This window comes from Suricata suricatta, chromosome 7 (genome assembly GCF_006229205.1).
Source record: "Suricata suricatta isolate VVHF042 chromosome 7, meerkat_22Aug2017_6uvM2_HiC, whole genome shotgun sequence".
NCBI classification, from domain to species: domain Eukaryota; kingdom Metazoa; phylum Chordata; class Mammalia; order Carnivora; family Herpestidae; genus Suricata; species Suricata suricatta.
The window spans coordinates 61,125,594-61,136,746 of NC_043706.1; the positions used below are offsets into that span (position 1 = coordinate 61,125,594).

The following is an 11,153-nucleotide window of genomic DNA, read 5'->3' on the forward strand; positions in this document are numbered from 1 at the left end:
AAGTCCCAGTCTGGATATTGCTGCAAAGGTATTTTTTTTTTAGAAATTAACATTTACAGCAATAACCTTAGAATAAAACAGATTATCCTGTATAATGGGGGTGGGCCTCATCTAATCATTTGAAGCCTTTAAGAGAAAACAGACTGAGGTTCCTCAGAGGAAAAGGTAATTCTGTCTGCAGTCTACCTTTGAATTCAGGCTACAGCATGAATGCTTACCTGGATTTCCAGCCCACTGGTCTACCCTGCAGATCTGGACTCCCCAGCCCCTACACTCATGTGAGCTTATTTCTTCAAATCTCTGTCTCTTTCTCTGTTTCTATTTATTTATTCTGTTTCTCTGGATAACTCTGATTAATACAGAAACCAAAAAACAAGTGTTTTGCTTTGGAGAACTTTTTTTGTTTGTTTGTTTTTACCATATATTCCAGGGATATGTATGGGTTTTTTGGTTTGTTTTTACATTTATACGGTTTACACTGCTTGACCCATATATAGCACTCGTAAGATTAATAGGGCCATAGTTTTATGGAGTATTTACATACATTTTATTGCCTTAGCAAGTTTTTTCTCCTGGAAAAAATAAGGGGGAAGGACATAAAGACAATACCTACGATTACCCTTAAATATATGCATCTCCATAAAAAAAGTGAAGGGAAAGATTTTGGACTTATTTATTCCACAGATGCTTGTGGGCATGGCCCTGCACTGCCCACACTGGCAGGCCTGCACTGCCTAGTTCTCCTGGGAAACACAGCAGAGAGAGAAAGGGATAAAACCTCAACCCTTGTGGAGTTTACCATCCAGTAGCAAGATGCAGATGATAGACAAATAAATACACAGTGGATTAAATGGTGTAAGTGCTAGGAATAAGAGCAAAGAAGGAAAGGGAAATAGAGAAGAGGGTTTCTATTTTAAATGTAGTAAGCAGGGACAGCCCTGAAGCTATCAGCAGAAGTGAGAGCCGGGCTGAGGAAGGAGCAAGTTCAAAGGTGCCAGGAGGGCAGGTCCCTGGGAAGGAGCAAGTTCAAAGGTGCCAGGAGGGCAGGTCCCTGGCGTATTCACAAAAGACTGGGAAGGCCGGTGGGGCTGGAGCTGAGTCATCCAGGAAGAGAATAATGGAAGATAAAATATTTCTCTGAGTGACGTGAGAAGCTATCAGAAGGTTTTGGACAAAGGAGTGACATGTTCTGGCATGATCTTGAAAAGTACTCTGGCTGCTATATGGAGGATAGATTATAGGAGGGCAAGAGCAGACTAAGGGAGACCTTTAAGATGCTACACTACAGGTAAGACAGGATGATGACTGTATTTATGAGGTGGTAGATATGTAATCCCATCAATACATAGAAAGTAGAACTCCAAATTGGAGATGGCCCTTTTGGAAATACCAAGGTTTAAAGGCTACAGTTGATTATGGCACAGAAGGACCATCAAGGCTTATGCATAAATCCAACTAAGCATTCTTGGAAGTTCCTTGGTGGGGCACATGCAGGAGAATCCATCAGAGACATTGCAATTACAAGGACTACATTTATAATTACAGCTAAAAATGCCTAAGATGTTCACGTTTCACAGTTATAGAGAAAGAGTGTGGGACCAAAAGGAACATAGTGTGCTCTGCAGTCTAAAAAAAGGGAGCAATAGCTTTGCTAATCTGTCTCTAGAATTATCCCAGATAGGCAAAACGTTGGCCATGTTTTCACATTCAGTCTGGCATCTTGGCACATACATCCTTATAACACAGACAGATGCATCATGCTGTCTTGGCAACAGCCATTATCATCACCCACCTTAGTCTTCTTGCACTGATTCAATGCTCAATAACAATCTGATTATAATGTAGCTTCCCTTGGAGATTTTCCCATGAGAAGTGAGTTCCCATACTGGTGATTATGAACTTTAAATTCTGCTTTATATTTATGCTTTTGGTATAGGTTAATAAACAGACTCAGTGACATTTACATGAATGTCACGAGTCTAACTGATATGGACCAATCTTCTTGGATCTGAATGCCCAGAAAATTTCAGGTTTCTGTCTTGCTAAACTGAGGAGCAGACTCCAAGTCTATGGTAATGCTGCCCTGAGATCTAGCATCAACAGACCAGTCTCTGAGGTGAGTTGAGCTGTCATTTAATAAGAGAATAAGTTTATTAGGTGAAAAATTCAGGAGGAATGTTAAAGGAATCAAATGTGCAAAACCACAGAGACAGGAAATGGAGGACTGTGTTCCCATCATCATTTAATCTAAATGAAGCAGAGACTGAGTGTTTGAGCAATGTTGAGAGAGAAGCTTGGAAAAATTATTTAGGAACAAAATATCTTATGCTACAGTGAGAATTTTGGATTCTTTTATAAGGCCAAGGAGACTGGGAGCTATTTTGAATCAGAAGAGAACCATAGAGGCATATGTATATATTAGAAAAATATGGCTGGTGATGGTGTGGAGGATTAGACTAAAGTAGAGAGAGACTGGATGAACTGGGATAAGTTAGAAAAAGACTCATGGAAAACTACATAGACCTGAATAAAAGTAAGGGCAATGGGGTACAGAGAAGATTAAGAACAAGCAAGATAAGACAAGACAAAATAAACCATATGTGAATATTAATGGAGAAGCATGGATAGATTTAGCTTAGCCAAATAATTGGAAAGCAAAGTTGTTAACTGAGATAGGCAGTGGAGATGGAAAAGCTTTGGACAGGGTATATTGAGCTTAGTTTTAAGCATGTTGATTTTCAAATGTTTATGAATCATTCAAGTGGTGATGTCCAGAAGGCAATGGAACATAAATCTGTAGTTCAGGAAAACCATATGGACGTAAGCTGTGACTTTGGAGTTTGTGACAGACAATAAGCAAAGTTATAAAAGCCCATGAGTTAGAATTTGGCAGTGGTGTGGGTGGTTCAGGGAGTAAGGTGTAAAAAGATTAAGAATGAAATTCCAGACACTCACAATATATAAGGTGTTGACAGAGTAAGAGGAGTCATTAAAAGATTCTAAAAAGTAATCAGAAGTATGAGGAGAGAGAAAATGAATAATGTTATAAAAATCCAACAGAAAGAAATATTTTAGGATTAAGAGAGAAGTCAGCATTCCCAAATGCTCCAGCATAGGTGAAAGAAAATGAAGACAAAGAAGAGACCTTTCCATTTATCAGTCAAATCATTGGTAATGTTTGCCAGAGCCATTTCAGTGGAGTGATGAGGGCAGAAATAAAATTGCAAAGACAGTAGGCAAACACAACTCTTTCAAGCAGTTTTGAAGTTAAGAAAAACAAATAAAATGACAACTTGTGAAGGAAGTTCCTAAGTATCAAAGGAAGCATCCCAGACTGAAGACCTTGAGTCTTTCTTCTTCCTTATTCTCTCAACCCAATCAGCAAATGAATCCTGTTGATATTTCGGGCAAATTCTTTTCAAGACTGGCCCTTCCTCTCTTTGGGTCACTTGTCCCCCTTCTTTGTTCATCTCTGATCTGCTTTCAATCCTTCTACTTCCTTCTCCCAACTTCTGCTTGCTCTTCTCTCCAAGCCATACACCATCCTGCTGCCAGAAAAATCTTCTAGAATGGGAGCTACTGAATGTTATTCTCCACTTTAAAAACTCCAGTGGCTCCTCATTCTTTCTTATTCACACTTCAGCCTGACCTCTGACATTTCACAGGATTGGTCCTCCCTAGAGAGCCAGTACCCACCCTCCTACTGCACTTCAGCCAAGAGGGACTCCTCAGCTTGTACTAACTACTGAGCATACCCTTCATTCTAATTGATACATTATCTGCCTTTTCTCAGGTAATCAATCTACCTGTTCTTTAGGGATCAAGTTAATTTCCAAGTCTTTCATGAAAAAGAAGGAAGAAAAGGAAGTAAGAATAAATACTAAGAAATTTTATCTATTTTACCTTACTAGTAGGTTAGAAAGAAGAGAAGGGTGAAAAGAGAAAGGGAAACAGCTTGAGAAAATAACAATGTCTATCTCTATGCAGAGATCAATGACCATACAATTTTGAAAATAGTATTATTCTTGGCCATACCTTTATATACTTTTGGTATATACTTTATCCGAATTGTAATAACAACTACTGTATTGAAAGCTTTTTGGCTTCCTATGAACACATATGTGAATAATTGTATAATAGTTTGGGGCCCACTTTGAAACTCAAACACTAAAGAAAAATACCCTGGGAACTTTTCAAAATTACATACATTCCTGGAGATTCTTGTCTCACCTCACTCGGTCTATACCCCCTAACTACTGTTTTTTGAGTCTTCTCACTGATGAGTGAAATGTTTGCCTCAGGTATGGGTTTGAGAACCACCGCAGAGTATGTTGAGTGAGAAAAGTCAGAACTGTTACAGAATTTCAGATTGGTTATTTCTAGTGAAAAAGAAAACACAAAAAATGGAAGCAGTTAGTTCAGTGACTCAATTCCTCAGAATATAAAGAATATTCCCCAGGAAAGCATTAAATGGTATCAGGAGATTTTTTTCCTCCTGAATAGTCACATAAGAATATGAAAAATATGTAAGGAATGCAAGCAATATCAAAGTAAAAATAAATCAGCCAACAGACTGTCTCCAATCTGTTGGATGATATATTTGGCATATTTTATAATTAAATAAGCTGACTTTTAATGTTGTTTTGAAAGTCTAAACAACTACTTTGTTTCCTTAATGAGACTGCATGAAACTCTGTATTCCTTGTCAATCGTATGGACACTGCTGTGTCCTGTAGACAGGCGACGCTGCTTTTTTCTGCAACACTGTATTGATACCTCTTAATGATATGGATATAACTCCACTGAGGCACCAATCTTTTTAGTAAGTGTATGAACACCAAATAGTCCCAAGCTGTTTTGATGACTAGTACCTTAGACTGTGTTATTGTTGTTTACTCCAAACGATGATAGTAGGTATTCATTTCACATCTTAAATCTTAATGGCTTTATGTTTATTTTTATTAACAAAAGAAAACAGAACTCTTTGAATTAAGTATCTGATGAAAGATACTAAGGTGCCAAACGTTCAAAATCTATCCCAGGATTTTAAAATCAAACACTTGTCAAGACTATACTTTCAGAAATCATTTCTATCGTTTGTTACTAGAGAAGTTTCCCTGAACATGTAGAGTACCTGAAACAATGAGGAGGAGGTGCAGTGTTCCTTCCTGAGCATGAGGCTCACTCTGGGTGTTGTCTTTGCAGCTGCGCTTGGTTATTGACAATTGTTCTTCCCCTCCTTTGGGAGAGTAAGAGAGAACGCACACCATCTGAGTGGTTTCTGCAAAAATATACAATACAATACAATACAAAACAACACTTGTCCCATCACTTGGCTCTCACTTGTGGCGAGCATCAGAATCACTCTGGGAGCTTGTTAAACATACAGACTCCCACACTGGGCAATTTTCATGATGCCTAAAAATCCACATTTAAAATTAGAACTCAGGATAGTTCTTGAATTCCAGTTTGAAAATTATTGACCCACTTCCTCACTTTCACATAATGAAACTGAGCCTAAAAGGCTCAAAAACTTACCCACATAGCCAGATAATGACGATCAAATGTAGAACTGAGATGGCTAACTCCTGGCTTTGTGTTCTTCCCACCCTGACACCCTACCCATTTAGACTGCCCTCTCCCTGGATTCCTATAATAGGAGCCATCACCTCTCTAGTCCTCCTGTGAAGAGAAGTTCACAGACAGCAGAACCCACAGGTGCCATAGACCAGAAGGAAGTTATCAATGTATAGCAAGGAATACATGTATTGGGTAGTAGAAGAAAGCTGTTACCATAAGGGGAGTACAAACTATGCAAGCACCAGTGGAATATGAAGGCAAAATATTAAGAGCTTGGTGAGATAGACAAAGAGTACTATGAAATGCTAACTTTACTTATTTTACTCACATAATGTGACTAAAATCATCAATAAATTTTCTTTATTCAGCATTATATTTTTACATTTACCATCTCAATAAATGTATAATAAAAAGATTTGATAACTGATGATTAAATGTAACTAAATCTGATAACTGAATCTCAGAAAGGCTACACCTTGAATTTAACGTATCTTTCTAAATTTCAGTTTATTCTCTGCAAAAATACATAGTATGCTAAACCTATCTACCATGCAGATTTATCTGAGTACCGCAATGTTATATGAACAGTGTTTCATGCTGTCCTAGTACATGGTAGATCTTTAGTAAATGTTACGGATTTCTAAAAATATTGTATGGAGGGAGGACCAGAGAGATTACCATTACATACATACCAAAGTAGAATTGTTGATACTTCCCATTGCCGGAGTGCTTAGAAATTACAAAACATGACAGATCAGAGATATAAGAAAGATTTAGGAGATTTAAGAGAACACTTATGTAGAATAACAGGAATGGAACCAATGGAATACAGTGTTGAACAAAAGAAGCAAGACACAGTAACATAAACACTATGATTGTAAACAAACAAACAAAAAAACCCAGACATGACTAAGCTATATTTTGGGGAATGCAGAGTTAGGAGGCAAAACTACAAAACAAAGCACGGAGTTAATAAAACACCAGGATAGTGGTTGCCTATAAAGGGTGCAGAGGGAGTTGCCGTGAGGAAAGATAAATGAGGGATTTCTAGGGTGATGGCCATGTTCTATTTTTTTTACCTAGGTGATGGTTACATTAGTATTCTCTTAAACAAAATTATCTACTTTTGCGTTTTATGCATTTCTATGTATGTATGTTATATTTCACAATAAAATTTTTAAAGGTTTTTAAAAAGACAAATTTAGCAGATAAAGCTAAAAGGAGGCACTAGACACTCTTATTAAAGACATGTGAGTTGTCTCTCCACGTGAACTACTAAAATAATAGAGTACAGCTGTACAGCAGGTTTTTGTAAATATTTATCTGTGCCATGGCCCAGAGGACTCACCCTGGAGGTGTTGTGACGTTTAATTGGAAGGCATTTGATCACAGGTTGCCAGGATCCATTCAACCCTAAACATATAGCCAATCTAATTCCATATGACTTACTCATGAGTGCTGATTATATTCAAAATCCTCATAAAAACAGTCATATTTGCTTGTTCCAACAATGCTTCCAGCCATAGTTTCTATGGTTCCCAACTCCACATGGAAAAATAATATGTCCTAAATGGTAACGTGACTAGTTTTCTGAGCTTCACAAGGGCAAAAGTTGCCGTTTTGCTGCTTTGGCGAAACACATCTACAGCAAAATAAATGCAGGACATTTTCAGGAACTAAACTAAGACTTTAACCAAAATATTAGAAGATGAAAATATAGTCAATGGCCATGGTTTATCATTTCATTATTTAAATTGACTAATACTATCTGGCATCTAGATAAGACTATTTGGGATGAGGAGCCCATGTGTGTTTTATCATTTGTTTTAAGGTACATAATAGCTAGAAACTTGAAATAAAACCAGTTTGGTCTCAGAGTTAGTGACAACTGCTTCCACACAACTGAATTTAAATGTTTCTAATTTCCTGTGGTTTATTAGTTGGAGCCACAAAATAGACCTAGCTTAATAATATGCTACTTCAAAATCAATTAATTGGATTTGCTTTAATGAAATCTATCATGCAAACAAAACAGTACAATTTATATGAACAACTTAAAGAAAAATAATAAATACCATGTACCTGCCACAAAACTTAAGAAATAGAATATAACAAAATCTGTTTCCCTTTCTCCCCCATAAGTGACAAAGACTGTTTTTTTGGTCCCTATGGGGGCTATTTATGAATATCACTCCATGCTTTCCAGTTTTTTGCCACACGTATGCTGTATACATAATAATGCATATTGTTTAGCTATACGTGTTTTAAGCATTAATAAAAGAAATCATGTGGTAACATGAAAATTCAATAAATATTCTTTATTCAGCATTATATTTTTTAGGTTTACCATGTCAATAATTGTACAAATACATACCATAAAGTACCCCTTCTTATATTCATACAGAAAGCATTTGTTTTGTTTCCAGTTTGAGTTTTTCTTTTTTTTTTCCTATTACAAAAAGAAAAAAAAATGCTCTAAGCGTGCTTAGACATGTTCTTGGTGCCCAGGTGCAAAAGTTTCTTAGGAGTGACTCTCTAGGAGTGGAATTCCTAGATCATAGGTATGCATATCATTACCTTCAGCAGATACACCAAAGTGGTTGTACAAGTTTACATTCTTGAGTGTTTGAGTTTATTTTTCATTAACATTATCCATTTACAAAACAACAATATTAGCTCTCCCTTGTAGATTCTTGTGGTTACAAGTATTAGAAGCAAACACTAAAAGGAGAAGTTAATTGGCTCACATAACCAAACTGTAAGAAGGATAAAGGTAGAGTTGGCCTTGGGTGTGATTGGAAGCAGTTTTTGGATTTTGACATGACTCCTTCTCTAGCTCTCATTTCTGCTTCTCAATGAATATGTTAGTCTCATTCTCTCAGGACATTTCTCTTCCAAGGAAGGAACATTGTTTCTGTAGATCCAGATTACTTCCTTCCAATTTCTTCTCAGTTCCACGTTGAAAATCCTGACAAGTAGCTGACTGGTTGAGCCTAGGTTCTAAGCCCATACCTTAAATTAATGATTACTATGACCAGTAGGTGATGCATTCTGATTAGGTCACATGACCATTTTTGTGGCCAGGGGATTAGGGGCTTTGTTACCAGATAAGAGGGAAGAGAAAAATGATCAGATAACAAATATATGCACTAGTGTGAGCAAAACCAGTAAAGAATTATTATAACTGGGATTGTAGCTAAATGCAATAAATCTTCTCCCTAAATTTTACAATAATTAAAATTATCCTTTTTTACACCCCAAAAACCAGAGGACACAGATGATATCACATGTAAGGACTTCAACTCTTCCATCATTAAGAGGTCAGGTAAGACACACCTCTCTTTCCATTTTCCTGTGGAGGAGCCACAGGTAGGAGATGTGAGAATTGAAGGTACCTGAGAGCTTGAGCATATTCTCCTTGGGACTGAACTTGACCCAAAAGGACTGTTTAGGCTATAGGGCTAGAGAAAGTTTTAAATATTATAAGCTTAACAAATTTTTGTCTACTAATCAGAAGCTGGAGAGATGCCAGGGTGGCTCCGTCCATTAAGTGTCCGACTCTTGGTTTTGGCTTGGGTCATGATGTCATAAGTCATGGGCTGAAGCCCCCCCCCCCCCCACTGGGCTCTGTGCTGAGAGTGCGGAGCCTGCTTAGGATTCTTTCTCTCCATCTCTCTCTGCCCCTCCCCCATCATGTGTGCACTCTCTCGCTCCCTCTCTTTCTCTCTCTCAAAATAAATAAATTTTAAAAAGAAAAGAGGCTGAAAGCTTTGAAAAAGGTCAGAGTTGTTATAGACAGAAACAAATAACATATGTCCAGCATTATTGACCTGTGGAATAACACTATATGGCTTCTAAATTCCTGCTTTGTCCTTCTGGTTTAGGCAGTGCCAACATAACCTCCTCTCAGCCCCTCCTGGCTGCAGGCTCGCATGTCTCCACTTGGTCCCCTCCCTGCCTCAGCTTTGGGGTCACAGGATGCCATGTAGGGTCAGCATCGATGCCACCTGGGAATGAAAAAAACGGGTATATCTGATGCTGCCAGGCCCAGCCAATGTCCCCTCACACCAGCACGTCCACGCACACCAGCCTGGCTTCCACTTCCCAATGCCTTCGTTTTTCTGCTTAAAGGTTTTCTGTAGCCAGCAGTGTGAGCACATACTATAGGCTACAAATGCCAAGGAATTAATGCCCTTTGGAAGCAGTCCTCAACCAATGACTGTCTGGGAGACAGTAGATAGATACTGTAGCTCCTTCACCTTAGGTTGGGATAACCTGAGGTATTCATTCTAAATTATTCCCCAGTGTCTCCCAGCAGGATTAGACTCTGATTGTCCACAGTGGTGACTTGTTTGATGACACAACTGTGAGGTAATAGAAAATAATGTACACTGGGCTCTGCCCCCCAGTTCCTGTCACAACGTTCCCCAAACCCGTGTAATTTCCTGAGGGATAAAAGCACTAACAACATTTTTGTTCTAATATTTGGTCTTAGACTCCAGTTCCTGAACAGAGCTCCTAAAAACCTTTGTAATTTCCTGGGTGATAGGAGTGCCTTTTGTTCTAATGAGGTGACTCTGGGCTCCTGGATAGCCCCTATATAAGGGCTGGTCACTCTGGAAAGAATAAGCCATGATTAGAAGGTTAGAATTTTTAGTCCCACCTCCTATTCTCTTGAGGAAGGAGAGGGGCTAGAAACAGTTAATGATTGATCATACCTATGTAGGGAAGCCTCCACAAAATCCCAATAGTGAGAGGTTCAGGGAGCTTCCCAGCGAGTAAACACGTCTAAACTGGAGGGTAAAGCACAGCTCCCTGAAACAGAAGCTCGGGTGCTCAGGACCCTCCCAGATCTCACCCTGTGTACCGCTCCCTCTGGCTGTTCATCTGTATCCTTTATCGTATGCTTTAATAAACTGGCAGATGTAAGCAAGTGTTTCCCTGAGTTCTGTTAGCCACTCTAGCAAATTAATTGAACCTGAGGAGGGGGTCATGGGAATCCCCAATTTGTATCCGAATCAGACAGAAGTTGTGGGTAGTCTGGGGACCTACAACTTGTATTTGGCATCTGAAGTAAAGTGAGAGTAGCGCTGTGGGGCTGAGCCCTTAACCTGTGGGCTCTGACACTGTCTCCAGTGTCAGAAATGACTTAATTTGTAGGATACCCAGCTGAGGTCGAGGGGAGTTGGTTGGTGCCTGGAAAACCTCCCACACATTTGGTAACCAGAAGTATCATAAGTGAAGTGTTTTGTACGAGTAGTACAAGAGATACACAGGAGAGGGGAGAAATGGGGCTTTTCCTATAGAGAAAGAAGAATACTTCTAGCACAACATTTTTATTGGCTTTCTTCTCTTTCATTTTTATATTGACAACTGGAAAAAAAGACAAGAACTGATTCTACTTGTTGCCAGGCTTCCCTGTCAACCTTGCGCTATGATGCTGTTTTGGGAATAAAGTTTGAGGTATTTAACAAATTATATCTTGAAATGATCAAAGAGGGGATTTCCTATTTACACTCAAAACAATTTGTTGCAAACTACTGAATGCTAAAATTGAACTAAAGTGCATTTAT

At 38.6% G+C, this 11,153-nt stretch overlaps 1 non-coding gene across 1 annotated transcript; it reads left to right on the forward strand.

Annotated features, from left to right (window-relative positions):
* The first annotated feature begins 5,065 nt into the window (after positions 1 to 5,065).
* LOC115297229 lies at positions 5,066 to 5,279 on the forward strand. The gene has a single exon (XR_003911343.1). It is a non-coding gene; the product is annotated as a small nucleolar RNA U3 (small nucleolar RNA).
* Positions 5,280 to 11,153: the final 5,874 nt, after the last annotated feature.